At 36.5% G+C, this 27,642-nt stretch overlaps 1 long non-coding RNA gene across 1 annotated transcript in view; it reads right to left on the reverse strand.

The window, feature by feature from the left end:
* Nucleotides 1–27,642, reverse strand: part of LOC105839813 — a 146,524-nt gene that overhangs the window by 31,425 nt on the left and 87,457 nt on the right. The window contains exon 3 of the long non-coding RNA XR_004963559.1: nucleotides 18,028–18,138. This is a non-coding gene — a long non-coding RNA (uncharacterized LOC105839813). The remainder of the gene's footprint in view (nucleotides 1–18,027; nucleotides 18,139–27,642) is intronic.

The following is a 27,642-nucleotide window of genomic DNA, read 5'->3' on the forward strand; positions in this document are numbered from 1 at the left end:
ATTTCTTTATACATGTATGCATTTTTTTTTAAATTAAAGTAATTGTTAACATTTATAATAATTACGAATGTTACTAGCATTCTTCAAAAATAATTTATAAAATTGTAAGGAACAAAAAGAAAGCAGTTACATTGATACAAAGTCATTTGGTTAAATTTGTTAGTAAATGCGGAAGGAAGAGCCTTTCGTTACGTGAACGGCGGTTTCACGGAAAAGTATTTGCATAATCGCTAATTGAACGGAGAGGTCTGCACGTTGACCTTCAACGTTTGCAACACCTTGTTCTCGTGAAAGCAGAGGCTCGCTCGCCCGTACCATTAAATTGCTGTACAGTGTTACACATTTCCTGCGAACACGCGTGTCACTTGTAGTCGCACGTAGTAACATTTATAAATGTCCGACCTGGTTGCAAGTTTAATTTATACGATACACATGAAGAAAGCTGCAAGGACTTCTTAATGGTATCAAATTAGGACGCGGCGCTTTCTTGCAAATTCACAATTGCCTCAATAAACTTGCACCGCTCACCTAAATATCGTAAAATTCTGCTGAAGCCGCCTAAATTAACTCTAAGCTACACGATGTAATCTGCCGTTAATGTGAACTGATAAGAAATGTAAGCTAAGGAAAATTAACATACGGTCGGTAAATGGAAGATCTTCACGCGATAAAGTGGACATGAGAGATGATACGTTTGCACGCCAGAGTTCTTTGGATGGTTATTGGTTCACGTAACTCTGTGTCGAATAATGAAATACAATTAAGACTGGAAATTCTTGTAGCCGATGATCCGCAGGAGCTTCTACACGATTACCTTTTACGGTAAGATGCGTTGACAACTCGTTAATTACGCACAATTCATTATCATGTAAAACAATAAATTACAGACGTAAAGAGACATCATACAAAAAAGATGAAAGATTAACAAACTTTCCCTATCGTTAGATTTACGTCTCAATTAAGTTCTTTCCTTTCGCCAAATAAATTAAAGATTATCTATCGATGTAATCAATGTAAAATGTAACAATATGACATTTTTATAGATAAATTATTTAAATATTAATACACTGAAAAAGAAATGCAATATATCCAATAAGATATGTAGTTGCGGGCTGCCAACTACAGATATACTCAATACAATAATATATGCTATTGCAGTATCAACATTGTACTTGCATTAACAGTTAATATTATTGTATTGAGTATTTTATGTAGTTGGCAACCCGCAATTACATATGTTATTGGCTATATTACTTTTTTTTTCTGTGTATATAATTCACAACTTAATGCTGGTAAATTATAGTTACATAATATAACGTTATTAATATTTCGAATTCAATATTTTTTATGCATCGATATTCTAATATATTAACGTTCCTATTAATTTGTAAATGTTATTTAATATTCTTACTAAAATATTTCACAGTATTATACACAGAATATATAATATACACAGAAAAAAAATGTAATACAGCCAATAACATATGTGATTGCGGGCTGCCAACTACATAAAATACTCAATACAATAATATTTGCTATTAATGCAAGTACAATGTTGATACTGCAATAGCATATATTATTATATTGAGTATATTTTTAATTGGCAGCCCGCAATAACATATCTTATTGAATATATTACTTTTTTTTTCAGTGTATAATTTAACGACTATTTTTCATTCATACAATGGTCACCGTTAACGTGCTGATTTTTACGTACTAATTTCGCTTAAACTTTGCTTCTTGAGCAGATGACATTATAATAAGAAAAACTCGTAAGTTTATATTTTACCAATGCTAAATAAAATACCGGCGACACACATTGGCTTCTCGAGTCCGTGGTTAAAACGATCAAGTGACAATTAAGCTTCCAGAAGGAAGAATCGAGCGAGTTGGCAGCTGTTTTTCTTACACGCTCGTAACACGATCGTAATTTGGCCTCGCGTCTGAATGCCCCGTTACATGCTTAGTGATTTTACGCTCCTCTTAAGATGAGTGCACGCCCTTTATTATCTTATACCACTTCCACAGGCAGATACGTTGCAAGATGTCAGAAAATTGGTTGCACTCCCTAAAATTTCGGCGATGCTACGTAGCATGATTCCCATATACAATTTAGGCATGCCATTAATTTTGCGCGCAAATTCCGTTCGGTTTTTTTTATTTTTAACAGAACGTTCCTTTTAACAGACTATAACGACGTATTACTTCTCTCTCAAAAGGATATATGACAGATACAATCTCAACAAAAAGTGATTATATGAGAGCACAACAATTTTCGAAATTTTTATGTATTTAAATTCTATGGGATTATTATTAATCTTTATTATGTAAAATTGTAAATTAAAATATATTTCTGATGATTATTAATAAGAATTTTCGGGGAAGGAGAATTTTAAGATGTCGTAAGCATCGATATTTAGCTTAGTAACTGTGTTTCAAAACTGACGAAATTTGTCGGCGCGCAGTTTATATAAACTAAGAATATTAAATTAATACAAAAATTATATTCATCGCCAACATTCGATGCAGACCGTATAGGGACTTCTACTTCATGTTTAAAACATTTATCGATCGGAGAATTGATGTTAATAATTATTAATAAGATTTTACGTATAACCGATTATGATTAAGATTTGGTAGTAGTAAAAAATAAAAAGGTGATAACTTTTGATTTAATTAATTTTAAATAAGTTAATTTTTAACTTCAACTAGTTATTTTTTAAATATATAAACTTCCTAATTTTTTCCCAAGTTAGTATAACTGATATAAGAGAGGAAAATTGTAAAGGAAAAAGTACGTTCTTATAGAAAGATTTTTTTTTAATTTTATGTAAATTTTTATATAAACTTAATATGCATAAATAAAATATTAAATTTATTTGATGAATCCAACAAAAGTTTTTTTTTATTATCTACTTTCTGCTGAATCTGAAATTTTAATTACGTAATATTTATATTTCCTACGCGTTCATTAATTCTTCACGAATGTGTAATTAACTCGAAATATGTATTTTACTTTCTAACCTGCCAATATTAGGTAATATTTTTGCGGCGGCAAGTCATTCCGCGAGACAGAAACACAAAGGAACACATCTCTCACTCGCATCTCGAGAAGTCGAAAAAGTCCGCTCGACGATGGTGGCCTTACGGCAATTTAATTACTTTCCTTAACGACATGAAAGTACAGAGGGCTGGCGAGAGCGTATGCGGCCGGCTTAAATCAAGGGAGCTTATCATCGCGCGCGCGCGCGCGCGCGGACGCCGTTTGCCGCCGGCATTTAGTTTAAATTAAGCTCGGCTTATTCGCACCCCGGGGATAAATCGGCAAAATCATACGCCTCGGCGCGTTCAATTACGCGTCGAGGCCCTTCGCGATCGTAACCATGCTTTTAACCGCGGGCCCAACCTAAATTCCCGTTGTTTTGTTACCTCGCGCGCCATCCCGGGTCTGATCTCGACCGTAAACGATACCGCGGCGGTATCGCGCGATGTATCGAAAAGATCGCACGGGGGAGATCGAGAGCGGCTCCTTTATTCGGATCTTCTGCGCGAAATGATCGCCCATATCGTTACTTCGTCAGATTTGCCTCGGTTTTACGGCGATCCAATTCGATTGCCGTTATTTCTCACTGGCTGCTTAATGCTTTAAAGCGTTTTGTACATGTTATGTAATATATAATAAATAAAATGACTAAAAATGTTGAAGAAATGTTTTGAATTATTAAAAATAATGGAGATTTGTAAAGTGTCCCTGTGTGTGAATCAATATCTGTACAATTTAAAATGCTTACCTTATTTATATTATTTGTAAAATAAATACAAAAATATTATTGGAACAAATTAACAAGTTTGAATATCACTAAGATATAAACTTTAACAAGACTAATAGTTTTTTTTACACAAAATAATTTTTTTAACATAGAGTTAAGATTGCTTATTTTTTTAACATTAATTTTTATAATGTTTAAAATAATTAATATTACAAATATTTTTAAGTATTAAAAAACTACAATTAAATTTTAATGTTATTTAAGAAAACACTTAAGACTTAACAATTAAGACTATAATAATAAGTTGCCATGTTCGCATATAGGGACATGTTTAGTCATTAGAATATTTACCTTATTATTTCAATTTTGCTTTTAGAGTTCCAAACACTAAGATATTCTAATATTTCTACGGAAAAGAATTTGACAATTTTGAGAGGGATATTTGATTCTTCAAGATTCTTTAGAGGTCTCAATTTTAAATAATATGCAAGCACACTTCGCGCAACTCTTTATATGATTAAATTGTTTGAAAACTTTCAAGAGAAAAATTACATATCTTCGTCATGCGCCATGTGCAGTTACGTTTTAATGCTCGAGAAGCGTTTAAATTACTAAAATGTTACCCACGAAGTTTTATTTTCGAGGAGATAAACCTGCAATATGAATTTAATAGGCGTGCGCGGCCCATTGTCGTATTTTGCGGCCGTCTCAGCTTTTACGGTTCTCCACCGAGATTTAAAGGGGCGTGTTCGCCCTGCGCGCAATCATCAGGAAGAACCCCGAAGAACAGCTGATCCGATCCGTGGGTAAGGAGGAAGAGCGAAGGGGGGGAGGGAGGAGGGGTTAATGGTCCTCGTTCCCGCATTCCTCCATTAATAAAAGCGCCGTCCCTTATTATCGTTCTTGACCGCCAAATAGCTTCCCGTGGAGATTTATTGCCGCGACGCGTATTTAGAGTCGTTGTAATTCTTTTTCGTTGCCCCTCGGATTGCGATGATCGACCGAAATAAAAAAAGAGAAGAAGTTCGTGTTCTGCCGGGTCTAAAAGGCGACGGCCACTTTTCGTCGTTCATTGAAGAGAAACGTCTCCGCGTGTCAGGCGTCGGAAAGTTTTGCGACTTCATTCAATGGCTAAAAGCACACAAGGGGAAGGGTCTTCTACGAGCTCATTCATATCCTATAGTACCTTAAAGGTACCATAAACGGAAGCATGAGCCGTATTTCCTTTTACCCTCTTCATTCAACCCTGAGGCAACGGGTTACTTCTCGCCCTTTCAATTATCCCTCTTCGGAGAAAACCGGTCTGTAATTTCACTCGCCGCCGTCATCGTGAACTATCCCTTTTATTAGCTTCTTAATTGCGTTAGTAAGAAAACAAGCTCATTTGATAAATAAAAAAAGAGTAAATGAACTCAAACTATCTTGACGACATTCACCGTGTTACAATTGCGCTCGTGATGATATTGAAGATTAATTCTTTCATATGCATGTAAAATATTTTGAATTAGTTTTAAAAACGAAGAGCATTTGAAAGTATCATTTCCAGAATTGTGAGAAATTGTGAGATAGATTAATTGAGTATCAGCGTTTTCTCTAATAAATAACGAACTGTTAAATAGTTTACTATTAAATTAAAATAACTTAAATTTAAGGATGTATTACGTCCATTTATACAAATGTTATATTTATACTTTAAATAAATTATATAATTATACATGACGAAATTTATGATTATAATATTCTATTTGTATTATATATTGTTATAATTTATCTACTCTGTCATTTTTAATACATGTAATACAAATTATAAATTAACGGTAAAACTACAATTTATCAAATGATTACGAATGGCCGTAATATCTCCTATATGCCCCACACACATCTTTTTCTTTAATGACACCAACGGTCGCATCGGTTGCTAGGTGTGATTCTGATTTCCAAACGCAATTAATAACCCGCATAGAGCACATGACAGAAAGCTGAAAGCTGCACCGCGACGCAAGCAGCTTATAAATCACGTTTTAACTCTATCGGGAAGCGGGCACGAGAGATAACGGCGGTTAAGGGGAAACGAACGACGATATACGTCGCATAAGGCTTTAATTAAGAGCCGGTCTAACGAGAGAATAAATTACTTTGCTCTTGGTCGGGCCGTGGTTTATGGCTAAGTGAAATTTACAGCGGCGGTCGGCTCGCCATTAATAAACGTGCGATTTGATCGATGCGTTTTTAATATTAAAAAACTTTATAAGCTGCAGTTATATTGAATTATAACGTCAAGATTCCTTGTTTTTTTTTCCTTGTAATTTTGCTTTCGTCGGAAATCCTCGGCAAGTTTTAAATTATCACTCAAAAATGTTATCTTAAATTCAGAGAGATATATATAGTTGACTTTTAATCGAACTGTTATCTAAAGCGGTGCCATAAGACGTATAATTGAGAAGTGCGACATGCAAAAAAAAAATCCAGAAAAAGAATTTTAAAAAAAAAGGATTTAATCAACTGCAATTTACCTGTACCCTGTGAATATCGTATTTTCATTCTTTATTATAGAAGGTGAATTTCATGATTCTTAAACATGCGTTCTAAAAGTATGCATCAAGCCTGTCCTGATGCTCGAATTCATCTCAATAACACAATACCCTCCATATCATTAGTACACTATTTGTAACCTTGCCTTGAATTACATAAAACTGTGATGCCCCTCAATGTCAAGCCTCGCGTATGATACAAGGATACGTGTATTTTCTCGCGCATTCGTGGCCCTGCGTGTGCGCACGGTAGATCACAATCTGCTGGCAACCCAAACGGAAAAGGAAAAACCTCTTATTAGAAGTAAACTCGCGCTGAGGAGCGTCTTATTAACGTACCCTATATATCGAGGTGGACGGAGTGTCCGCTCGTGCTTGGAAAAGAAGAAGCTCAATGGTCAGGTGCAACCGCGAGGCGCGTGCAGCTGGCAGCATTACGCTTCTCTTTCGCTTCCTCTCCTTATGCTGTTTCCCTTTATTCTTCAAGAACTTGCTTAATCTAATGCCGGACATTCAAATAAACGATGATAACGTACAGATTCTAAGATTTCAACGAGAAATAACTGTGCCTATCCTACTTTCCTTCCAATCCCTTAGACGCTCAATAATGTTTATTGTTCAATGATACAAGAATATAAGAATTTTCATAAAATTTGAACACACTTCTCTTATTAGCATACAGTTATTTATTATGTTAAAACTTATCTTTGTGAACAATTTTGTGTAGAATTTTACCCCACGTTATCATTAAATCCTAAACATAATAACTTATGCTATAATTATTCTGAAATAACTCGAATAATATGTATTTATAAAAATGTAATGTTGTTAGTATTTTCAATACTCAAAATAAGTAATAATTACTGGCCAATTACTGTCCAGAATTACATTTTTATAAGGGTAGATGCATTTTTTATGCTAATGTCCATTTTCAAAGTTAAGAGAAATTACGTGATGAAAAGTAATCAATTTAGTTTTATTAATTAACGCTAAATTCTGACAATCATGTGTTAATGCTAAAAATGAGCGCCAAACGTAAAATTGCCATAAGTTGACAACTGGAAATATATTGGAATAATACCGACAGACCCACTAATTTACAAATTACACGCTATATATATTTCAAAGAAATTTCAATTATATTGCATAAATTCTTAATCAAATCTTAATACAGCCTCCAGATGATCTATACTATTCAAATATATTTGTGCTACAATATTGAACGTTTAGACAACGTCTTAGGGTCGTTTCTTTAGGGTCACGAATCCGGGACCTGAATTCGCTTCTGGCATCGATACCGGCATCAACGGTCGGCTGAAGGGACGCGGCTTTAATCGCCCGGTGAAATCACTTAAGTAGACGTCCGTGAAAACGCGGAACCGCGTTTTCGGCCGGCATAATGGCGCGGAACGGCAAATGATACCCAGTGTGGTCCCCGAGAATACGCTCCCTCTATACGCGGCGGCCGCCCGTCGCACCACCGGAGAACCTGGGAACCCAGTCATAACACTCCGCTGTGGCCGGCGCGGCATGCCAGCCAATTTCCATATAATTTCAACCTCTCTGTGCTGCACGCCCGAGAATGACCGACGCGTGTGCGTACACATGTACGCAATCTCGCGAAAGCCGGCCAGATATAATAATTTCACTGCTTATGTACTCCCCTCCCCCCCCCCTCCTCCAGACGCCACGAGAGCAGGCGGAACGAACGACGAAACTGATAGAGGAATCCGAAGATACATCACTAGAGGACCACCTCTGCGCGTTAACCTCGATTAAATAAATCATCTTTCTTTATTTATGCTACAAGTGAGATTATGATATGAAAGGGGCCAGGAAATACAAAATATTAGGGTTATTTAATAAAAAATAGTTCATTATGTTATTTGTGTTACTTATGATAATTATGTAAAACATATAATGTTAATTTGTGTAACGTAAAGAGACACGAAATGCCAGAAAATGTTATTTTTACGCAATTTTAGGTAAGAGTACCTTTCTCTCGGTCCGCAGCCGCTCAAACATATGGAAACGAGATGACATCGTTATGGAGATGTTTCCATTTAATTTTACGCAGATGTCAAGCTAAAAGCGGCGACGCAAGCGCGATTTGCATCGCAATATCTGCTCTCTGCGTTCTGATCTCCGATCGTTGTCCTTTCACTCCTCTCGCTGATTTACGTCCAAATAAAGCGAACGTATCGTCGTCATGCCGGGCGATATTATAACGACCGATTATTACGCTATATGTAAAATTGGCGTATAGCAGGTGTTGCAGAGGAGTGATAAACGACGCGATCTTGTATACACGTAAATGTTATTATTACTGTGCCTTCTGCCATTCGGAAATAAATCAATTATTCCAATAAGTGAGGCCATGGAACGTTTCAAGGCTCAAAAAGTTTACACATTTATTAAATTTACTAAAAAGAATTAATATTTTAATTTAGAGAGACTTGTATTTTAAAACAAAATTAAAAAATGCTTAGCGCTTATTAACTTTCTTCGTCTTCAGTTGCACAAATAAAATTTTTGGGGCAACAAAATTACAACTATGTACGTGTTTCCATACGTGTTTTAGAATTTAAAATTAATATCTCTAATTCTAAATTAATATTTTTTTGGTATTGGAGTTGTAATAAAAAAATGATAAGTCGTGAATACCAGTCAGAGCAGTGCTTAACAATTGCAACATCTCCCAGCCTTGAAGATTATTATTGTATTTCATTGGAAAAATTTATAGTGAGCAAGGACTGACTTTCATCGTGTCACAGCGTCGACCGCCTGAGCTTTGAAAAATAGCTTTTAAAAAATGTAGAACACTTATAAAGAGACAATAAATTAATTATCTTCGGATTACACAACACTCGGAATAAAGACCGTTCGCATGTGCTATCTATTTTTTCGCATATCGTATCGTCTATCTTCTGTAGACATTTCAAATGCAGAATAATCAATGGCAAATATGCTTCACACCCACTCATTGTCAGGTTCATTTCTGTTGTCAAGCGAAATGAATGGCTTCCGGTAACTCGTCATAGACATGGAATTGAGTACTGCCTATGAGTGACGACTATATCATCCAACCTGCTTGTAACTCGAGTATTATTACGACATTTTCATATCTGAATTGTTTACTCAAATTAATTTTTGTTTTGAGAATATCTTCATTTTCGAAATATTGAAATGCGATTATATTATAAAATTATATAGCGTGTTAAGCAGACACAATTTGCATAACGAAATTGTGCGTAACTTTACAAGGAAAAATATATCCTTATTATTCAATAATAATTTTCATAAATTGAGAGAGAAAAATATCGAATAGAAAATAACAATATTTTTAATCCTTAATTCCAATTGTATCGCTAAGATTTCATCGAGAACAGACGTTCTGACCTTACTGGCTGAGGAATTGCGTCTGAAACGTAACATATTTCATTTAATACGCGTGCTCATTAACTACTGCAAGATCGTTCGAAGACGATAGCGTCCAATTAAGGTATGTACGAAAATTTTTTGTTTAAAATACGAGTCGCGCTTAATATCGCGAAAGTCACGCTGACAAAAAACTGGTCCTCAACATAATCATTGTCATACATGGCGAACATCAGTTTAAAGCGGTCTTTATGATCCCCTCCCCCTTGCGCAACAAGCACTCTATCACAGAAACGTTAGTTAAAAACTGATTTAAAAAAAAAAACATTGTTGTTGATTCTTGTTGACTTCGTCTTAGAATTTCATGGATGAAATACGATGGAGTAATTAATTTATATTAAAGGCCAAGCTTTACAACGCATATTTACATAAAATCTTGTTTTTCAATTATTTCGTAGTACGTTTCTTTCTCAAGTAAAAACACAATTTAACGGTTAGATTACTAGAATAAATAATTAGTGCCAGAAGCTAAAAAGTCAATCCCTATCAAATTTCTCCTTAAGATAAAGACATCTTGAAAATGGCAGAGAATATATGGTTGAAAGACTATCCGTTAAATCTGGAACCGTACACGTGCATGTAAACCTATTTTGCTGGCCGCGTACATATGTACGTATACCTACATGGCATATTACACTTACGCATTGTGTGGAAGCTGCAGAATGACTGCCACCCACGGTGCTACAGATCGGCGAAAGAGAGAGAGAGAGAGAGAGAGAGAGAGAGAGAGAGAGAGAGAGAGAGAGAGAGAGAGAGAGAGAGAGAGAGAGAGAAGAGAAGAAAAGAAGTAGAGAGAAAGCATAATCGAATCGTTAATATCGTTTCCTGAGTCTCTGTACTTGTACCGGCGGTCTGTCTTCTCAATTTCTTTCTCTCAACCTGCGAAACGCATGTCTTTATTTCTTTCTTCTTCCTTCTAGAGCGTATTTTGTCTAATCGATTGTAATGTCATAAAAAAAATTTAACATAAAAAATCATATTTATTCTTCGAATTCGTTATCTCTTTTTATATTCTGTTTTGTTTTAAATATGAATACCTTGAAAATTCATAATAAAATGTACACAAACACAAAAGATATAAATGTGTATATGTGCATCTATCTAAAAAAATTGATTAGATTTCATGAATATATTTTAAATATGCATCAGTATCAATTGTATATGTAATAATAAACTATTATATGTATATTACATTTTCTTTATTATTCATCCAAGAAAAAGGAAAACTTTTAAAATAAATAATATATTTTAGATTATGTATATAACAATATAAATATCGTTATTTCTTATCAAACCGCATTATTTAAGAATTTCTTGGCACATGCCACAAAATCGCAGCCAACATCGTGGACATCTGAATCACAGAGTGACACAACATATGGCGATGTTAATTAAGAAAAGTTAAATCGAATGCAGTCAAATGAAATGAGGTTCCATGCCAGCCATTCCGTTTCCTCATTCGTACCTTTTTCATCGTTTTAAGCAGGTTACACGATTATCCCAATTCCCCGGTCGAGAATGCCCGTGGCTCATCAGCTTCTTTCAATTAGGGCATTAAAAACCATCGGGCGCGCCGCATCGATTTGCCGCGCGTGTATGTATGTGTGTTAACTGATTAACCGCTCCAGATCAACGAAGCGAATCGCATCACGCGAGCGTACAGTGTGCCATTCCGAAAACCACACATGACATTTGTGAAAAGTAGTAATATTGCAGAAGAAAAAAGCGTAAGAAACGTATTATGCATCCGTGTATAAATTTTAATATTTACAATAATAAATTAGTAATAACAAATTATATATGACAAGTTAGGAATTATGGTGTATTTTTTTAGGTCACCTCAAAACTCTTTAATTATTTACAGCGGCGAAGCATTAAATTGTCCCTCTAAGAACTGACGTAGGTAACATCGAACGAAACGGCGTCAGACTCCTCAGAGCTCTCGACCTTAGCAGTATAGAATTTTAATAAATTGATTTGTCAAAGCTCTCTCCTCCGTTAGCGGAGTGTATGTACACCGAGCGGATCCGTTAATCGTAACGCGAGTCGAAATCCAACGAAATTTAAACTAAGCGCGGAACGTGAATCTCTCGGAACGCACTTTTCTTCGAGCCTGGCGATGCGATATGGCGGCGCTGCCGTTGTATACACCGGCTGTATTGGCTCGAATCGACCGTTATGTCCCGGCGCGCACAGGCGTATCGCGCTATAAGTAGAAACGTACACGACGACGATGCGAAACGTACGTCCATGTGCTCACGGGGCGCTCGCCGCGCGCGGCTTCTCTCTGCTTGCCAGATGACACCGGGTAACCACTCTCCGGATCGACCACGGTTCCCCCCCGTGCGCGCCGTCCGAGCCGCACACGCCGCATATACACGCATACGCGAAGGGCGGTCCGTGGAAAAAAAAAAGGAAGGAAAAAAAAAAGGAGGGCACCTTATGCGCCCGGCACCCCCTTGCCGGGCGTCGTCGTGTGCCAGTCGCGTGCCTCTGATGGGCATTCCAGGATTCCTTCCGGGATTTTCCCGATGCCTCTCCTCGGTCTGCGCCTTTCATCGCAGACGCATTAGAGTCCACGCCGCCGCCGCGGCGCGTACCCCTCAGTTTCATTACCTCGCATAAATGGGATTGTATTTTTAATAAAATTAATCTTTCTTTCTCTCTCTCTCTCTCCCTCTCTCTTTTTCGTTAATCGCCAACTCAATAAGCGTCTTGTTCATATGAGTGAAGTGGAACGAGATGCTAATGCATTCAAAATGAAATAACTCACGTGTAGGAGGAACGGTTAAAGTATCTAAAAATTTAGACGGTAGATTATTTTTCGTTTCATCTCACTACGAAATCCGCGTTTAATCGTATGTCGCCACGTTTTATGAATTGCTTGAAATTATCACGCAGCATTGTAAAATGTTCCACTAAATTTTTACAATTCGAGGCGAAGTTTTCTTATATAATAATATATACGGAATTTGTTTTTATATTTACGTAGATATAGCAATATAACAATCAATTTAAGCCTTTTATAATTATTTTGAGAGTCTAACAAAATTTTTTTTAATTTTCATATCTATATCTATAGCAAAAATTATAGATACTTCAGCAATATTATTTTTCCAAAGTACAAAGATTCAGAATCGGCAATACCGCAGAAGAGCTCTATAAAATGTTTCTCCTTGTCAATTAGACCGCACTTGCTGTGCTTCGAATCTCTCCGGATCTTAGCATTGAAGGATCAATCTATCTCGTATACTGCGAGGTCGACGCTAGTCACCACGAGTGCGTGTGTGCAGCACGCTGTGCCATTATTGAAATACGTTTTACAATGAGGTGGAGAAAGACAGAGAGAGAGAGAGAGAGAGAGAGAGAGAGATATCGCACAAAAAGTGACGGTGGACATTGATTATCCGTTACGCGCGACAAGTGGACGACACCGCGGTCAATTTTCCCTTCTGCATCTGCGATCTTCTGGATCTGGTAGCACGCGCTCGTAAATTCGAGGCCAACAGCTCGATATGCGTTTTTTTTTGCGTTTATATGCAAGACGCGCGAGCGCGTCGGCCCAAATACTCTTCCCCTAGTGTGTCATTTCTTTATTAAACGCTACAATTATGCTTCTTCGTGTATCGACAAGGATAAAGAGAGAAAAAGAGAAAGAGAGAACGTGGAGTCAGACCTTTCTCCCTCCCTCCCTCCTTTACCTTTCTCGGCGATTGCCGGATTAAAATTAATCCTCGTCGGACGAATCGTTCTTTCTTACCATCGCGCATTGGTAGACGTACATGCTCGGTTATTGTGGGCCATCAGTTTGGAATCTAGGCTATCTCGCGAGAAACGAGCGAAATCCCCCGCGCGATTTCGAGGAGGCGATTTAACATTATTACGAGGCGCTTGAAAAAATTGGCAGAAGACCCGAGTTTTATAAATTTATTCGAAGAAGCGTTAATGCAAAGAGCCGCCACTTGAAGAAATAAATTAATCGCGAATCGCCCGCAGAAGAGACAGCGTGTCCGATTGTATATGTACTCATCTGTTTGATCCTCCCTTTCGTTCTCGAAACCGGGAGCTTACATCCGGAGATTTTAAAAAGAATCGGATCATCTAACTTGAACAAAAGGCAATGTGAGTTTTTCAATTATCCTTTTAATAATTTTTTGATGATAATCAAATCCCACGGATTATACGAGAGGATTTTATTAAATACGTACGTTCATAATTTGGTTTTGAAACTATCGCTTTCATTGATATTTACATATAATAATAGAAACCATTACGTTGCAATCAATTTTAAATGCGCGATGGGCGCGCTTGATTTAACGAACGTAAACGGGATCGTAGATGTAGGATATAGATGCCGACGGTGCAGGTGTAAATGTTAAGAGTAGACACACGGTTTACGACTAGGCACAAATCATCCGATATGTATACACGTTATATTGTACCTTGAGGCTGGCGTTTCTAGTGGCAATAAAGCCACTTGGGCCACGAGTGGACAAATGTAAAGATAATATCGTATTTTAGCGAGACCAGCCATAAAGTGATGACACGTGTACGAAGAACGTGGCTCTCTGCCAAAGTAGACAAAAGTGATACCGCGATAATTACTCCTTTATATCCTCGCGTGGGTCTCGTTCAATTCAGACTAACAATTATTTAGGTTAATGCCGACGTGTTAAAACTCGCCATCGTGATACTATTATCATTTTACGCATTGCTCGAATCGCGCATTCGTCAGATCAAAGTAAATAGACATTCGCTTTCGACCGAATAATGGTGCACTTTTAAATCATAGAGTGGTATATTATAAGTTAAACCTTGGATGATTGACTCCTCGACCTAACGAAGCGATCTGCCCTTTGTCTAAAATTTCTCGACGGTATAGGGGTGCAATAGCGTTTCACGGTTGGCCTCCTTCATGAATCGTGATGCTTCATTTAATCACCCTGCAGGGGACGAACGGCCACCATACACGTTCGATCTACGGCAGTCCCTGAACCAGGTGTTGCCGTCCGCGGCGCGCCGACTTTTAACCGGCTCCCGTCGTAACGTAAGTGGTTTAACTGGACAGACTACGGATCTGTTTTGAATCCGGTGGTCGTTGTCGCGATTGCATGACACATGCCGCGAGCACGCGTTTCCTAATTTATAGCACCGGAAAACGTATATATCATTAAAAAAAAGAGTTTCTGTTATTTTTACGCGAGCTTCAAGAAATTTCTAGAAGTAGTATACGTTGGATTTCCCCCAAATATTATAATATATAAAAAGTTTGCATAAATGGAGCTTCTATATCTTGTGACCATAAAATCAATTTTGTAACAGTAATTTGTAAATTTATACTTACATTATTATAAATTTTGCTGCAAGTAACACTCTAAAAATTGAAACGGACTTCACGTCGAATATTTTCATACTTTCAAACAGTAAGGTACAGATTTTTACAACATAAATACATTGATATATCTAGCAAAGATGAAGCGCCAACTTTAAATGCACTTGGTATTGAGAAGGAAGTGTCGGTACTCCGCCGCTATTGTCGAAGTACATAAGTCTAAATAAGGTGTTTTGTTGTAGTATATCATTGGAGCTTCCGGGCTACCGATGAGACATTAACCCGCCTTCACACGTACACGGGCTCTTTCACGTTTTCCGCTCCTCCTTGTTTTATTTAATCGCCATTCTCCGCAAAGCGTGTGCGGGCGTATACAACCGTTGGCGTGCAGCTGCTTCTTCGCTTCGCACACGCACACAAGCCCGGGTACGCGTCGCCGTGACGTCAAAGCGATATAAACAGCCCTATACAGAGGCTCGTCAAAAATCGGTTTACCCAAGTTAGACGTTCCTTCATGTATGTTACTCCGTGCAACAATTTGCTATGCGAAATTCATAAAATTTACGTAATAAAATTTCTTTCCGTAAGCATATGCATTTTAAATGTGTTTTTATCACACATATCAGATATAGTTATATAGATTATGATTAATATACCTTGGCCACGAAAGTACTACGCATTTTTTTTATTTATCTGACTCTTCTATCTGTATTATTCCCTATTCGATAATTATCTTTAGCTTCAAGAACACTTTAAACTTATGCATAATGATAATAATTAATAAGAAATAATATATGTAAAAGAATTCCAACGATAAGTGATAAAATGTAAGTGCCTGAAACTTTTGGTATTTATAAATTAATTTACAAGTTATTGAGTCTAGAATTATTCTTCAAAATATACAGATTTGTATAAGTAATATTACTGTCACTGCATATTAAGTTTGAAACTTTAATCGTTAATAACTTGGTTCATTCGCTTTATTTGTGGATACATATATCGTATATAAAAATTACAAATTTCCAGAATTGTCTGTCTACAAAGAGATGAAAATTGAAGGAGCGTTAATGTATCATAACGTAAATTTACTAATTTGGTAAAGACAGATTAAAAATGTCTCTCTTGAAAATTCTACGCGCGGCAGGTACCTTCATGCGTAAGTGATACGGAGAACGTGTCACGTGTTTCTTGCGACCTCGCCTACTGAATAATGCATGTCGCACCGTAAAGCGAGGATTTTCATACGACAACGACACTCCTGTATCGAATCCGACAAGCGTTCGTTAGAACCTACAGCGCATTTCCACGTATCACTTTTATGGTATTCATTTGTAACTTATTGTTTACTCTTTCCGGGTTTTGAATTTTTCACTCGAGCTTTTCGCATTGCCCTTTCAAATATTATTTATTATTTTTTTATAATTATACGCAGAAAAATCATCCTACGTAAAAAAAATGTATTCTTCTTTTAAGTAATCTTACCGATAATTATCTTTACAAGAGAGAGAGAAGCAAAAAGGCTAAGGAGAAATTTAAAACATAACCGAAAATAATAACGAGTGAGAATCGTATGATAAAACGAGATAAAAAGCAATAAGGGATTGGATAACTATAAAATAAAGTTCTCTTTAAACAATCCATAATTTCTCTCATTTAAATTATATAATTTACATGGAATAATACAAAATATTTAAAAAAAAAATCAAGCTTTACATGTACCACCCCTATTTCTGTATAAGATTTTAATTAAACATTGCACTGCATTAATATATTGACAAAAGTATGATCAATTAGATAATTAAAGAAATAAAAAACTTACATACAGTTCACATTCATGATTTTTTTCATATAAAATTTACTAAAAACAAATTTAATTTAATTTAACTTTTATACATCATGTTATAAAGAAAAATGTAGTTTATAGTTTTAAATTTCTCAGACTTTTATTTATTTTCGGTTATATTGGAAAAATTATTACAAAATATGAAGCAATATAAAAGCTGCTGTACTACCGCAAAAAAAACACTTTCTAGTTTGCATTTACGTCTTCAAAGTTTTATGTTCATCTTTTATTTAAGAAAATCAAAGTGGTATACCGATATCGATTGCTTTACTGTAATCTACGGCATGTGAAATTGTAAATAGAACTCTATCGTGAAATCTGCTGCGAATAACAGATTGTTCAAAGTGGGTTTAAGATAACAACATGAAGCAAAATGATAAATAAAGACAAGCGACGAACGAAAAGAGAATAAAAGATGCGGTGTAGGGGAAGACAAGAGTGCGTTTAAATTTGACGGAAAAAGAAAGAAACGCGGAAAAGGGAGGAAGAAAAGGGACTGTATGAAACACAAAGATAAAGAGAGAAAGAAAGGGACAGGGAAGAAATAAAGTGGGGAGTAAGAAATCGAGGGAGGGAACGAGACGCGAAGTAAGCGGAAGGCGCGTGCTCTCCGTGAGAAACGTGGCGCGTGCCGGCGTGTGCCCGAGTCACGTGCTCCCGAGCATTGGCGTAATCGTTCTTTAATCCAATACACAGGTAAGATTGTTTACCAGAACAAAATCGATACGCGTCTTTTTGATTGCAATAGGCAATTAAATCATTACACAATAAATCATTGCACAATTTAAAAAAAAATTACATAATAGTTATAGGGTGATGAATATCAAATACTTTTATAAATTCTATCGTATCATTAAGGGTTGCATCTTTTTCAGATGTAAACCCATCTGACTATAAATAAACTTGTAGCGTGCATCAGGTATATTAAACTTATCAAGTAAAGAAAGGTTGCAGATAAACAATTTTCGAACGAGAGTGATTAGAAATATGATAATAAAATCTCTTAAAAATAAAATTATTTATCACAATCTCTGACCTTTTTGTAATTTTTGACAATATCATGCGTTGTCGCCTAGAAAATATTAGCCGTACGCCAATGACGGATCCGCTTACCTTTTTTGCCCAGGGGAAGGGAAGTCGGTTGTGTCTGCGCGCGAACGTGTGTCGGGTGCTCGTTCCGGTTGGTGCATCCTTAGGTGCATCCTTCGTGTACGCGTCTCTGATCTAGGAACAGAATCATCTACATTTTTCTAATGGACTTAGGAATCAAATTGAGTCTTTTATGCATTTATTTGCTCAATAAAGACATAATTAATAAAAAGCTTCTTTTATTAACACACGTTCTGTATATTCGTAAAAATTGATGAAAAAGACATACTAGGAAAATTTTATTATCAAAAGATTTCGTCTAAATTATCAATTGTATATTCCAGCGAGATAGAAGAAATTAATCGAGGATTTATATCTACATACGCGTGTAAATAAATATTAATATCTTGTTAAAACACATGAGCAGAAATACCAAAAAAAAAAAAAAAATAATTGCACGCAATTTATATAGCTTACAGTAAAATTTACACACGTATACTATCGCTATTTTCTTTCCCGTTTGAAAATTGCTGTATTAAAAAATATATAAGTGCACTATGGAACAGGGATATTGATATTAATTTCGAGAAAACATGCTTCCCAATACGCGTCGCGCGATTCTTTAAGCGTAACGAAACCGCTTACTTAATCTTGGCGGCGAGTGATGAGCGCAGGTGGCCAGCCCCCGCTGGCTTCGCGCGCGAATAAAAGATTACAAATTCAAATGAGCGGGGAGGGGGAGGAGAGGCATTTTGCGTAACGAATCCTACGATTGGACGATTACCTCCCCCGTGAAACGTTACATGTGAATTCGGGACATATGATGCGTCGGGGTTGTTGTTTCGTAAGCGTACGTTATTACGATCTCGTGTTTATAAATGACGTTAGTTTTTTATCAGGCAATTTGAGAGACTTTGCAAACATTCCTCCTGATTTATGAATACGACTAATGATTTATGAGTATTAAATTTTATAATATAACAGACTACTTTTTACTGTTAAATTCGTAATATAAAATTTGATATAATACACATTTTGAATTATTTTTTGTCCTATCGTCATTGCTCCTATTCAATGTGTTAATTTTACTAATTTAAGTTTATCACTTATCAATCTGACATTAATATCATTTATTGTAATTTGTAGCGATAAATGAAAAGCTTGATAATTTTTTTATATTAATTTAATCTTTATAATAATTGCAAAAAATATATAAAGTACCATAAATTTTATTTTATGAAAATATAACATTTAGTATAAAATTTCATGATTACATTATTATTTATTATTTATATGAATTGACTGAAAATTAACGTCAATTGTAATTAATTTTTTAAAATGTTGTTAGCACGCACAAAACAGGGGATGTAATCTATTAAATTTTTATCTACATTACTCATTCTCATTAATTTTATTAAATATTGCTTATGTTAAGTAAAAACATAAAATATGATGAGAGATTTATAGAGACATAGCCCTCCCCTGTAATTCAGAAGAAAGAAAGGAGAGATAGATAGATACTACGGGGACGCCAAAAGTCATCGTGAGTTATAGAGGGTGAAACCTGCCGTTCGAGCTCCTCGGTCTGTACGCGTCGCATGCAATAACTTTGTCGGGAGGAGCTTGTCAGAGGAACACGTGAAATCTGCAACCGCTCGCAAGCTTGCGCGCGTACACGGGCAGACACGCGACGAGTTCGAGCTGACTCGGGCGGATCCTGGAAGCTAACGGGAATCGACGAGACACGCCGGACACAACTGCACAGCATGTTGTTACCTATACGTTCTCGACATATCGGTCATTCTGCCTCCCCTTCCGTCACTACTACCCCAGCATCTCCCGTTTCGCCGGTCCTCTCAATTACTCGCTTCTAGTTAATTACCGCCTCATCCCGTCCGTCCCTTTCTCTCTCTCTCACCCCTCCATTCCTTAAATCTCCTACTACCGCATGCGCGACAAATTTAACATACACCTGCTACGAAAATACCGGCCCTTCGCGTTTATGGTAAACACATAACGCCGAGATAAAGTAGGAATGTAATTTGTGCGGCGCGTACTTCGAGACGCTTCGCATGACAGAGATAAGAATTGAAGTCCCCGATCGCGACGTCTCGTCGTACCGGGCAACCGGTCATTAACGAATGGTTATATTCCGCCGGCTTCGGGAATTAACGGTTGTTACGCTGTAAAATATAATGATAAATTTATTCGTGATTTTAACGCTGTAATTATACCACTCGACAATCTGAAGATTGTATGTACGTATCTCAGGGGTTTAATCGTTATCACATTTTTCAGGGACATTCAAATTATAAAGTTGCATAAATATGTACCATAAACCAATTTAGCGTGCATCATGAAATATAAAGATAATATGTAATGAGTGAAAAGAGTATTTGTAGCCTTCTGCCTCGTTTGGAATAATTTCATCTTGAAAGAGCAGAGAAATATCGCAAAGTTATAATAAAACATTTTGATCGAAACAACTGTTCTTATTTTTATTAGAAAGAGAGAGAGAGAGAAAATTTTCTTCTCCTTTATGCTACTGTTTCTTTATATTGCTATTTTTCATTATTGATGAAAAATCAATTAAAAACAAATTACTCAACGACAATATTTCTGCAGCAAGCTATTTCTTCATTCGCTATACGATTTAGATTTTCCCACGGCTTTGTCAAGTCGCCCGTCGGGTATTAGCATACCCGAAAACGAGGCGTTGTCCTCGGAGGGAGACGAAAATTCGTCGAATTGCAATTACGCGCGATATAATCCATCAGATTAAATTAATTGAGAAATTGAAACTGGACGTTACGAACACGCGCGGCCCGCGCGCGATCGATAATCATGCCGCACTTGTTAATTATTCCCCCTCACTGCTGCTTGATGCTCCTCCCCCCCCTCCCCCTAGCTGCCGCCCGCCAAGCTTGTTATTCCGTTCCCGCTTTGCACCTGCAACGGGAGTTTCGAAGGATCGCCGGCGAGAGATTAAGGGCCTACAACCCGAGACAAATCTCGATCGCGCGCCGGGCCACGAAGTTTTATTATGGGATGCCGTTGCGGCATTAACGAGGAGCAATTATCATTCGAATCGCTGCTCGCTCCGTCCGTTACACTCCTTTCCGGTCCGAATGTAGTAGTTCGTACGGTTTCGATGGAAATTAATAAATCTCCGCTGATAAAGCGATTAAATTGCCTTGTATTTGATATATATATATATATTTTTTTTTTTCCAGTAAAGTTGCAGATTATTAATATTCTATTTATTTTATATTACTTTGCATATACATTTAATGTATGCACAATATGTATTATATGTGGTATATTTATGTGGTAAATATATTTGAGACACATAATGAAATTCAAAAATCAATGTTAGTCTTCTTAGAATCGTATCATAAATATAATGTTATACTTCTGTATATACATATATGGATTAATACTGAGAACTTTAGGAAGAGAAATTTGATTGTAGGATTTGGGACTCTTGTAGGAGAAAAAAAAAAGATTATTGTTTGTTCCACTTTGTATAAAGGAAATGTTATTGATATTGTTGTCGCTTTTCCGAGATGCTAATTGGCTGTCTCGCTATCTCGTTGTCAAGTACGTTGTGACACTTGCTTCACTTCGTGTCATTTCCAGCTGTCAAACTATCAATTTTGATAGTTACAATTTATTTTTAAAAGGTAAAAAACAAAAAGTTAAATGCGGGCAAAGCGCGCATCTGTAGTGTCTAGTAATTGATAATTGTACATTTCGAATTTAAGCTTGCATTAAAGAGAGAAATTATTTCATTAGAATATCATTGAGAATTTTGTAATTCTGTATCTTTTATCCTAATCTTGTGCTTTTTTTAGTTACAAGAAAAAGAACTCAGCCGCGTCCATCTGTCTATCGCAGCGTACCGCTATAACTGAAAGTTTTTTTTATAGATCTAATTGGAAAATCCTGACCAAATCCTTACATATAATTAAATTAAACTTTTTTTTTTTAGCTGTATCACATCAAATCCAATCTAGACAAATAGAAGTTCCGTTCTTCTCTATAAAAGTGAACTCAAATATATAAGTTTCATCGATGTAATCGGGACTTTTTTCAGTGTTGAGATACAAGGCAAGACCGATAGCGAATTTTGACCGAATAACCCAATTCAGGTAACGTTTCACTTCACCTTTCCGAGAACGAGAGACCGCAGATCCGTAAAAAATCGACCGCGACGTGCGAAATGGACAATCGCGAAAATGATCTCTCCCGAGAGTAGAGAGAGGAGACGCTCGCCTTAAGATTTCCGGTCACACACGCGGGTGTCTGGGAAACGAGGGCGTCCGGAATTGGCACGATGGGCGTAGCTCGAATCGCACTGGGCCGTCCGGGCGCTGCAATGGTAGAAACCATTGCGAAACTTCCCGTGAGTTGCGAAAGTGGCGTGGATTCGCAACGGCGCGCGGCGCGCGGCCCTGGAACGCTGGATGAAGTCCGCCGTTTTACCACGAGAAGATCACACGTCAGGACGTATACGGTGCCTGGGGCACTTACGTGCAACAATGGACGTCCTCGTCCTCCGGTTGAAAGGGACAGACTCGCGTACACTCCGACTCAAGAAGGCCCGTCAGATACTTCTGGAGCACTTCGTATTTACCACCAGCGAATAGATTCGCTTCTTCTCCTTAACTTTAGGTTCCGTCTGTTCTGTGCATCCGGCCGTTTCACTCATGTAATAATATAACTTTCTATTATCATTTCGCACAGACAAATGAATCTGGGTATCGCGAAGCAATAGATTGACAGGCGCTTGGTAAATATTTGTAAATACTTTGTTGTATGAGAGAAATCACAAACCTCATCTATAGAAATATTTAAAGATTAATACTGCTTCAAGCTTAATAAATAAACATTTGTACATTTACAAATATATATTATTATATTCATATGAACTAACGACCACTGCCTTTTACCTCATCTCACTTCCTTTTAGTTCTTACGAAAGATAGATAATATTTATCGTCGAGGTTATGTGACAAAAATAACTTTGGTTAGCGTTTACTCGTTACATAATAATCAGACAACGTCGCGATTGGATCAAATCCGATCGCAACGCGCTCATTTGTCACGATAATCCTCACTTTTTCAATCCACTGTACTCGCGACTGGGATCGCGTGCAATTCTGCCCCTCTTTCGTCTCGATTTCGGTCGAGGTTTCCAAGGAGAGAGATTTCGCGCATCCTCGCCGACCGATATGGCGGGAAAGTCTGCGGCGTGAACTTCATTCATGTTTCATTCATGCTTCCGCGTCGTGTACAAAGACCAGTGCCGCCAGTACGGTGTGACATCGGTTAACGTTGGATGCGGACGTGTCATTTTTTTTGTTCCTCCCTCTCTTTTAGGAGAGAGAGAGGAGAGAATGCTGCAACGGTTATATGTCTTCTTAAAGGAGTGGGCGTCTCCCGAAATTTCCCGCGGCCCGACTTTGACATCACTTTCCCGTTACTTCGCTGATACGTCTCCATCGAGGAAACGCCTTCTTCCTTCCGAACGGTAGTTGTCACCTCGCGAATGTGAATGGCGAGCGATTGCACATTGCTGTACCGGGCGTACCAGCTGAGAATTGTCGCGATAACGGGACGACCGTGCGAAGAAAACTTTCGCAAACGGCCCGTTATCCGTCTGCCTAACGACAACATGTATGACGATCAACGTTTCGAATGTGTCTTCCTCCCCTTCGGTCTTTTTATTCTCGTACTTTAAAGTTTTGTCGGCCTTTCATTGTTTCGTATCAAATTTTTCCTGTGACTGAAGTTAAACAGTTCTTTGTTAACGCTGAAAAATTTGCAAAAAATGTGTCCTTTCACTGTCGTTATTTTTAATTAAGCTTAACAATATCTTTATTTTATTTTTTAGTATATATTGTTGTATGCGTGTTGACTCTAGAAAGTCTTCTCTTCCAACGTTCATTGTGTTATTGAAATTCGTGTACCTTGTATGTGATTCTTATATGATACTATTTTTTTAATATTTCATTTAATAACTTCATATAATAATTTCATTTAATAGCCTTTATTTTAATAGGATCGTGACTAAATTAACAATGTTCATTTTCAAAACTGCCCGCATATCCGATATTCGTATCTTCCATATACGCAAATATTAGAAAGTCTGAAAGCAGTAAACCCCGTCTGCCGCAGGTGATATAAAACAATTTGTGAATCCAATCGCAATTACAATAATATTACTTGCCGTCACCCTTGTCCCTCGAGATATAACAGTGTATTTGGTGCAATATTAACTCCTGCAAATTTATCGATATTACTTCAATTCTCGGGATCGTGAATTAATTGTGTACGCCAAATTAAATCGTATCTGGACATGGTCGACGGAGGACGCGATGTTAATTGCGGATTGTAATTAGCGCATCTTGTTGCGAGCCGCTTCGAGAGTCATTCGTTGTTCTTGCACGTACGCAATATCAAAAGCGATTTTCCATAAGCGCAGTGATAATTAAAGCGTTCAAAGTGTCCTCGAAACATGTTTATTCAACCATCACGAGACGCTCTCTTACAATTGGGTTCTTAACTACGTTATAATTGTTATAATGGCAATCGTGTGAATAAGCCATGTTTCTCTTTATTCGCCCTAGTAATGAAGAAACTTATTTTACACGCGTTTCTTGGAAGGCTATTATTAATATTAAAATAACCTCCACAACAATGTATGATAAAATTGTTTTGTTAGCACCTTTATTAATTAATAATACTTCGTACGTTTTTTGTATGTTTTAAGTGACTTATTGCAAATTGCGATGGAAATGGGGTTCGGCTAGCGCCAATGTTTACTTTAATCAACAAAATTGCCACGTTTGTTATTAGAGGTAGATTAAATGTAAATGTGTCTTTGGAATTAAAACTTAATATGGAGGACAGTCAACCGAAATAACCAGCGAATCAATAAACCAATACCCAACAAAAAGGCTGCATATGTAGAAATTCTTTAATAATACTTAATAAATAATGTTGAAAAATTTGCAAGCTTTATCAGTAATGTATAGAGAAGAAAATGGTTCTTATTCACATTTTGTACAAAAACTTTATTAATATTTTAAATTGAAAATTGAACTTTTATTCGCAAATATATCATCACTCAATCGATTCTAGACTCAAAATTGTAAAACATTTAATATTTAGAATGTTACGTACAAAAATGTAGTAACATTGCATAAAAGAGAAACCGTATTAATATAATAGCTCCTCCATTACAATAGATTGAAAATATTGACAAACAAAAATTTATTTTATTTAAAAAAAAACACCGTGTTTTGTTATAAAATTATATATTTGGTTAATATAAGGAAAATATTGCATATTCCCCGCATCTAATATTACGGATAGCCATAATATCTACAAAAGCCATAAAACTACTTTCACTGTATGTTAAGCAATTATACTTTCGAAGTTCCAATTTAAAGCTTTTAAGGAAAACTGCATTAGAGTTTTATTTGTATGATAAGTGTTACGGTCTAATTGCAAGGTTCTGTTCTCGCATATCGTCATTTCTATCTGTAATTACCGTCTCGCTGCAAATTGCACCATATCGCGACTGGCGGTTGGTATTTTATCAATTGCACTACGTAATATTTTTTCCTTTCTGTAACGTTCAGAATCGCTCTAACAAGGCAAGGAATGTGTGTTAAAAAGATTGCACACTTGTTTAATTCTTTTCATTATATCTTTGTTAAGTTTTTCTTTCAAGTTTCAATTTATCCATTGACACTCTGTAATGCAAATCTCTTATAACGTTTTTATAATTTTACGATTACCATATTATACACTGAAAAGAAAATATATTTAAAAAAAAAAGAAATTTTCTTTATTTATATATTTTATATTGTCTATTTATGATGTAAACAACGCGCTATTATTACAAATAAAACATTATTTTTCTTTTTGTCAAATTTAAACAAATATTTATTAAAATGTTATTTTTAAAAGAGATCCGAATTTTATATTTTACAATTTTATATACTAAATTTCAACAAGTATTATATTTATATTATCATTAACATTATAATGTATTAAATCTGAACTCGATTCAATTAAATATTTCAACAAGAAATGACTTTTTAATTTTAATGCTTCGATTTATTATAATTAAGAGAAGAAGCTTTATACACTTTAAATATTTTTAAATTAAAATTAAGTAAAAATGTAATTTTAATATATTTATCAAGGTTAGGGAAATTTTTCCTCAATGTAGTATTTGAAACGACTATTGGTATTTGTTGGCTACTGAGAAATCCGCAATCATCCCTCGCGGAAAACTTAGGTTTTCTAATATAGATAAATATACAAGTAGCTTTGGCTATGCTCGCGTATCCGTAACCTCGATGCAATCGTCGTCATGCAGGCCTCCTAGTGAAGGCAGGTGACTGAATGAAACAAAGTACGAAAAGTAAAGAAAAGAAAAAGGAAAGAGCAACGAGGTGAGGGCGAAGGAAGTCGCAGCGCGTTGGCATTGTTCATACAGCTGTTTACCTAGTTTTCCAACAGCAACGGCAGCAGCACCGATAGTGCATTGCGATGCTAATTTCGTCTGCATTGTGCGACGATATACGCGTGTGCATTCATGGGTGGGTCGAGAGACGCGGAGGGGAAAAGAGGAGGAGGAAGAATGCCTCGATCGTGATCTATTGCGGCGATTCACGTCACCGGGCGAGCCAGCTTCGCGTTTGTGTCACGAGAACACGATCCCGGTAAATAATTCAATTGATACGAATGGAAATGTCGAATCGAATCGGAATACGGTATCATAGCGGTCGTTTTTTCTAAGATTATCGTTGGCCCTAAGATTCAAAATATATACCCTTTACGAAAATTTTCAAATAGAATGTCCATTTTTTTACGTTAAAATTTACATAGCTTTTTTCGTGTTAAAAATAATATATTTTAAAAGCGCGCTTCTTTTTATCGCAGTAAATCATCAAGCTCGTTAGACAAACCGTAATTAAGAGAATATTAATTATGATCTAGAATTTGAAATTTTTCATATTGTACATTTTTATTTGGGGTCTTGAGAATATGTTTGTAAAATATTGAATAAAAATTAAAAAAAAAACGGTGAAGTAATAAAACCGAGAAGCAGATATTTTTTATATACATATATAAAATGCAAAAGTAAAACTTTGAAGTCGTTTCCTCGAAATAACTATTTTTTAATTGGTATCCCTAAATATTTTTGTTACTAATAAAACAATCTTCATGAAAATTGACAAACTGCACGTAACTCAAGTGTCTCTTTATCGCATAAGCTACAACCAATGATATAAGTGTGTATTTTTCGGTGCTCTAGATCAGAATGTTCCCTTAACATGAACCGGTAATCTACTGCAAGACCTCGTTTTTAATTTTATATTGCATGTGGTTGCGTCACAAATTACCGAGGATTATCCGGTGTATAACGAGGCGAAGGTGATGATAACGGCGGCTAATGAAAGCCTCTTGAGCGACTAATGGCTTGGCCGGCCGATCGTGATTAACCGCGCTCATTCGGAAACTCGCCTTGAGCTAATCGCAAACGTTATCTCCGCAAGGTGTGCAACACGTTAATCGTTCCGCTCTGGACGATACGCCGAGCAAATGTACCGTGCGTAT

Source organism: Monomorium pharaonis, chromosome 6, assembly GCF_013373865.1.
Source record: "Monomorium pharaonis isolate MP-MQ-018 chromosome 6, ASM1337386v2, whole genome shotgun sequence".
Lineage (NCBI taxonomy): Eukaryota > Metazoa > Arthropoda > Insecta > Hymenoptera > Formicidae > Monomorium > Monomorium pharaonis.